The following is a 7,506-nucleotide window of genomic DNA, read 5'->3' as shown; positions in this document are numbered from 1 at the left end:
ACCTTCCCAAATAAGATTGGAGATGAGTGCGTGAGCAAGAAGCCCCGTTGTATTTCTCAAAAGTAGGGGGTTTGAACTTGTGAGGAATCCTCACTCCCTGAACCAGACCAAGATTTGTGACATCAAAACCTAAGGAATTTTGAGACTCCAAAAATTTGAGCTTCTCAGCAAGCTCATCCATACGGCGAGTGGTCTCGTGGGCTTCGTCGTGTAAAGAGAATTGATCATACTGATAATCCTCAGTAACGGGGCGCCCATTAATCCGAATCCCTTGGTTCACATTGTACCTTCCGCCAATACCATTTCCAACATTCCCTGTGTTGCCAACATTACCCGGGTTTCCATCAGCATTTGCGTTACCCGCGTTACCAGTGTTCACAGGGTTATCAGCGTTCCCAGGGTTACCAGGGTTTCCCTCAGCATTTGGTATCTTTACCTCTGGATCGGGCCTCGGTTGCTCAACCAATTCCCTCTGCTTTTCCTGGCCTTCTGCCATACCAGTCATCAATGTCATGAACTGATCCATCCTTTCACGCATATCAGCCAGCTCTTTCTGTACCTGGTCCATCGCCAGTTGCGGACGATTTTCCTTTGTCGGGTACCTGTGGACTCGCTTGGGACCAATAATGCCTGAGACAGGGAACAAACATTAGACACTGCGGTGACACCTGCAAAACAAACAAGGGTTAGCATGCATGGTATGCGATGCATTGCTTATTCAATTTTAAGGCACCCCCTTTAAAAAGGGAATACCCGCAAATGAATAAGCATGAGATGTTGGATGCAAATATGCAGATGATGTTATGCAATGCATGTGACATGGGAGTCAGGATTGCTGGATCCGCTTGAACATCTGTCAGGTTGCACTATCTAAAGAGAAAACCACTGAGGAACACAATACAAGATCAGAACTCTGCTCTAGAAAGCCGGGTTGGTTGGAGGTTAAGGTTTCCTGAATTTAGCCCGCCCCTCACTAGTAGGTTCTAAGAACAGAAGTTCGTTAACTTCAGCCCTTCGGTCGAGAATAATACGTTTACCATTGAAGGTTTGGTATTATTACGGGATAAAAGACCTCCATTGACTCCCCTCAACAGGATATCCTAATAGCAAGTTCCCAGCCTCGGGGTCGTCGGATTGATCAGCGAGAATGCGCCCACCAAAGCTAACATAATCACGTCTTGGAGGAGAGGCCTCGACTGAGTTCTCGGGAAATGGTCACCAGAGTCGACGATTTCTAGAGGAACATCATGTCGTTATGGAACACCCATAGGACAGAATATATCCAAAAGAAACCTCGTCTGGATGTGGGTCTTCATGAACGACTTAACATAGCAACATGCCACGCAAGCCTCATGACTATCCACTCTAAAATCTGTGTGTACACTCAAGCCTGGGTAATGGGCTTATCTCTCATAGAACATCCCATCCCAACAAACAAACCAACAGCAAAGTGTCGCATCACGCGAAAAACCGGCGGGAAAACAAGAACAACAGAGCCGCCACCGTGCGTTATTTATCCCAAAAGAGGGAAAGGAAACGCTCAGAGTAAACCTGGAAAGAACATGGTCTCGCGACCAAAGAGAATGGGATCGGGAGTCGGTTATGCGAAGGGAAGGTATTAGCACCCCTACGCATCCGTCGTACTCGACGGGATCCACGCACAATAGGAAGGAAAATGGTTGCTAAAACACTGCTCACACACACACACTGGCTGAAAGAGACACAAGAAAACAAACAAGACTGAAACTGACTCGGCAGGATACCGCATCCTGGGCCTACTTAGTCTATCAGGCATAGACATCAGAGTCGAAGTAGTTCGGACCGGGGAAACGGCACATGCTCGCTAGGATATCCCATCCTATGCATACGTATCTTCTTGGACGAAAGAAGAATCAGAGCATTCGTAGCTCGGCTGACACGCACACAAACAAGCACAGGCAAAGGCAAACGTGGAGCCTGAATGCCAATCACTGGGCTTACGTCAGCATCCGAACCAAAACACACGCACACTGGAACCTAACTGCCACTCGATGGACTTACATCAGCTTCCAAGCACACAACAGGACAAAACAAAGACACGGGCGCCCGGAGAGATCAGCTCATCCCCTGCCTACGTACCTCATCTGGTATGAGGATCAGGGCGACGTAGTTCCCCTACGGAGGGATAAAGGACTAGCCTAACCAGATAACAGAGGGAGATACAACTAGGGAGACTACGACTCGAGCCTAGATGTTATCATGCAAGATCATCCCTAAGTTAAGGTTTCTAGCTAACTGGCACAGGGAGCCAGCCTATCCTAGTCATGACTTGCACAGGGAGAAAGCCATACACACACTTAACTTGCACAGGAAACAAGCCAAGCAAAACCTAACTTGCACAGGAAGCAAGTCTAAACTAACCCTAACTTGCACAGGAAGCAAGTCAAACAAACATACAAGCACATGTAGCACACACTATATACAAGCAAGTGGCTCAAACAAGGGTTAGGTTTTAGTCGAGGGGTCATATCAACCTCAACAAACAAACCTCTGGAACTGGGTAAATGATGCTCTTAACCTTGTCATTGAGGGGCTAAGGTGAAGCAGATGAAAGGTGAGTGAAGATAAGACCTCACAGCTCTTATCCCTGGCCTGGGAGAGCTTAAGACAAGAATATGTGGGTTCAGAAAGTGGGAACCCTTCTACACATTTGAAACTGACTCAACTGTACAATTGTACAAGATCTTAGGTTTGTATCTGCAATGCATCAACACAGTGGTGTGAGCAAAGCAGATGACACACTGAATAGCAGGGGATAGATTGCTTATCCCTTGGTTCTGCCAATTGCCTCTTCACTTAGGAGGTCTTTGACTCTATGCAAGGACAAATGTAAACAGTCACAAACATTGCCTCTTAAGGAGGGCTTCAGACAGTTGCCTGGCCAAGTAACAGGCCAGGTCTTCCAGACTACATGAAGATGAGAAATATACCTCAATGCAAGTTGCTTATCAAGCAAAGCAAAGCAAAGTTCACAAGGAACTAAAAGCAACTAAAGTACCTGAAATCAGTCAAGCACAATTAGTATACAAGTCAAAGTTAAATCAGAATGAAACAAAGGTTAACAGTCAGCACAAGCAGATAGATGTGCAATGCACAAGGTTCAAGGCATGTGAGCCAAGTAACCTACAAAACAAGCATGTTAGTCATGATAAACAAGCAAGCTCAATCAAAAAGAGTTGGTCTCATTGGTCATTTGTTGGTCAACCTGAAAACATGAGCTCAAAGGTGAGTAACAGGACCACTAGGACAAGCCTAGGGTCAAAAGGGAATGAGAAAGTCAAAACAGCAAATGACAAGTGTCCAAAATCATGTTCAAACATTCAAGAAACAAAACCAATTGGGTTCACATTCATATCAATCATCATCATCATTTCATGAACAAATTAGGTCAAAACATGGCATTTAGAAGCTCATAGAAGTCAACAGCAAGACTTGCATCAAAACCAATCTCAAACATTTCCAAAAATCACCAAATAAATCATGATCAATCACAACCCACAGCAAGGTAAGCATGTCAAATTTCATCTCATTTGGACAAATGGAAGGCAGTCAATGAAAATCAGAAAGTCAAAGCAATTTTGAACATGCTCAATGAAGTCAACCAAACATGCATCAACTTAGAAAAATCATAAATCAGTGATAGCATATGAGAAATGAATGGGACTAAAACCATGGCAAAGATGAGGATGTCTAGTTATCTCATGTAAAATTTCATGTCCATCTAATAAAGTATGAGAATTTCACAAATGAAATGGGAACAAGTGTCACAAAAAGTCAACATATGACTAAACAGGGGAGAAAATCTCAAACAACTAGGAAATGCCACAAATAATTCCAGGAAAATTCACATGTGAACTAGACATACAGGAGTAGGTTCATGCAAAAAATCAGATCAATTGGAGGTCAAGAAGCATGGTATCAAAAATCATGAAGTTGGACATCAAAGGTGTGACACAAATTGTCACACCCTACTTCAAAAAATCATAACTCACAAACCAGCAATGATAAATTCACAAACTCACCAAAATCACCATGAGTGTGTCTAGTTTAAGCACAAAAAATTTGGGAGCCATTGGATAAAGTATCATCATTTCACAAATGTTTTGGCAAAGTGTACAAAATTTGGTCACATGTCACAAACCCTAGCACCATTTAAAATTCGACCATGCAAAAATTCTGGAAAATATATGACAAAAAACTAGAGATCAAGATGGACATGATGCAAAAAACCCCATGAAAATTGGATTTGAAATGAGTGAAATATGAATTTTGTAAGTTGAGTATCAAAGTGAAACAAATATTGAAGAAATAATACAATTTAAATAAACATTAAAACGTGGAGTGGCATTTGTGTAATATTAAGCCCAACTAAACAAAACGCCGCGTTTTGGCACGACAGATGAAATATTCTCATTGGCCAGTATGAAGCTACAGTGGCCATGTACGTGAGAATTCAATTTTCTGGAAAAAATGGATTAGGGTTTACTGTAGCAGTATGAAGCTTCATCTCTCCCAAAATCGTGGAAAATAAAAATGCCCAGAAATGTAAATCGAACACATCATGGTAATCATCAAGCAACACACATCAACATTCCAAACTCCATTTTCATTAAATCGAGCTAAGCAAGAAGAAATAAGCAAAAACAAGTTTGAATCATCCACATTCATTTCAACATAACTCAACCATTACTCAACCATTTTTCATGATGTAAAGCTTATTGGAATCAGCACATCAAGACCTACACTAAGCACATCATAATTTTGTAAATAGTGGAAGTCGAAAACTCACCTAAGTTGAAGAACAGTCGTGGTACAGTGATTTTTTGATGTTGTTGATTCGAAACAGACGAAGCAAGGCCCTCCAAATGATGATTGGTGAAGAAAGCTTGGTTCAGCAACTCTTGAAATGGCTTAAACCAAGTTCTGCCATGGATGATGGTGAAGAAAAACAGAACGCGATGATGCACTTCCAGTTGGTGTTTAGTGCTTCAAAACAACTCTTAATGATGCTCAGATGATGGAACAATGAAAACTAACTCGTGGTCTTTGAGGGTTTTGGAAGAATTTGGAAAAATGCAAGAAGATGGATTTTTTTTTTAGAATGAGATGTGTTTTTTTTTCTGTGATATGGTGGCTGCTACTAGTGTTTCCAATGACAGAAAATCATGGTAATCTCTGCTGTTTGATGTTGCCAATCTCAGTCCATGAAAATATGGGATAGAGTGGTTGAAAGTGTACTTTCTTTCCAAGTTTCAAGCAAGTTGGCATGGGCTATGTGTACTGCATAAATTTGACTTTGTAACATGACCAAAACCACATTTCTGAACATATTTGATTGGCCAAATGGTTAAAAGATGATTATTTTGAAAAGTCAAAATTCAACTCACTTGAAATTAATTAAGGCAAGTCCAAAAATGCCATTTTGATTGGTGAAGTTTTGGTACATGAAAGTTACATTTTTGGAAAGAGGGGATCAAATGTGACTTGTAGGAAAAAACCCCACCCAATTTGGCCAAATGGTTTGAGAGATATGGCCTTTTGAAGTTCAAGAATTTTTGAAAATGAATTGATCATAAATGGGAGAACAAGAATTTTTGAGTGACTGGGAATTGAGTGTTCTTGGACTTTTTGGAAATGGGAGAACAAGATCTTCAACTTTCATGTTGGGCAAAAATTCATTTGAAGCTTGTATCATGATGTAAGTTTGAGGATCAAGACTTTCCATTTTTGGCAGGTTTCAGTTACAGGTCCAGTTTCCATTTTTGGAAATTTCTGATCTGGCTTCAAATTCTTCCATGATGGTGTTTGACATGATATATGAGGACTATATGGACATGAATGAGACCACTCAAACCAAATTCCATCACCAAATCACTGATTAAATGGACAGTTGACCAACAGTTGACTTTTTAGGGTTTCTGACTGATTGTGCATTGACTGATGACTTCTGAACATCCAATCCTTGACCAAAACACTTCAAATGGATCCCCAAGTCATGTGAACATGTTGGACCAACCCTAGGGCCTTGGCTCAATGGAATTTGTACTTGCTTGCTTGACTGACTGATCTCCTGACCAGTTTGACCTAATTTCTTGATTGGCTTGCACTTGGGGCAAAGGACAATGCAATGCTATGCAGTGGACCATGATATGCTATGTCCTAATATGAAAATGTATGTACAATGATGGGTGCAAATTTGAGGTGCTACACAAAGCCAACAGATACAAGCAATGATATGTACACAAGTGCTGAAAAATAAATACTGTACAGAAGAATAAACACCCAACAAACAAGAAACCTACAAAATCTAGGAGGGACTCACTTAGGGAAACCAGGGTCCCCAGCAGAGTCGTCAGCTGTCGCAACCTGAAAAAAGGAAATGCGAAAAAACAACCGGCGAAGAAGGAAATGACAGAAGAGTCGCCACCGTGCGTTATTCATCCCAAAGGAGGGAAAGGAAACGCTCGAAGTAAACCTGGAAAAAGGAAAGGAAAAGACAAGGTCTCGCAACCAAATCTTGGGTTCGGGAGTCGATTATGCGAAGGGAAGGTATTAGCACCCCTACGCATCCGTAGTACTCTACGGGATCCACTCTTGTTGTTCTTATCTAAGGGGTGTGGGTTTATCTAATGTACTATTTACTAAAAGAGGGGTCAAAAGAAAATGACTCGCATGGATGTCGCATCCACTGCATACGTATCTCATCTGAATATGAGAATCAGAGTCTTCGTAGCTCGGCTACCTATGGGTTAAAGAGGAGTATGCTCGCTAAGACATCTCGTCTTATGCCTACGTATCTCATCTGGAATGAGAATTAGAGCAAGCCGTAGTTCGGCTAACTACGGGTAAAGGGTTGTAATTTGGGCGAACGACGTTACTACGCAATCTACCGGATGCTCGACCTTTGGAGACTTACTCGCCTGTAGTAGAAGGAGTTAACGTGTTCTTAGGAGAAGAAAAATCAATGAGTTGTTGGTGTTTTAGGGATGCTCAAAGGCAGTCCTAGACGAAGGAACCGCGCTACCTTAATTGACATGCAAACGGGAGGTTATACGAAACCTAGCAATCCTATGGGGGAACGATCAACCATACAAAACAAACATGCATAAAGTAAACAAGCCAGCAAGGGGGCTCAAACATATGGGTAGGGCTTTAGTCAAGAGGGGTCATATCAACCTCGACAAACAAGCCATGGAAGGGTAATCAAACAGGGCTCTTAACCACTGACATTGAACGTCAGGGTGAGCAGATTAGAAGGGTAATGAGGATAAGACCTCATAGCTCTTAACCCTGGACCGGGTGAGCTCATGACAAGGCGTGGGGGTTCAGAAAGATGGAACCCTCTCCACTGACCGACCGGACAAAAGATCTTGGGCTTTTGTTCTTAAGCATCGACACCTAGTGTGATCTTAAAGAACGATGCACTGAATAACGGGGGATTGACTACTAATCCCTTTTATCCGCCAA

The sequence above is a fragment of the Lathyrus oleraceus genome, chromosome 5 (assembly GCF_024323335.1).
Source record: "Lathyrus oleraceus cultivar Zhongwan6 chromosome 5, CAAS_Psat_ZW6_1.0, whole genome shotgun sequence".
NCBI lineage: Eukaryota > Viridiplantae > Streptophyta > Magnoliopsida > Fabales > Fabaceae > Lathyrus > Lathyrus oleraceus.
The sequence above is the reverse complement of the archived record's forward strand: the minus strand, read 5'-3'. Positions refer to the sequence as shown.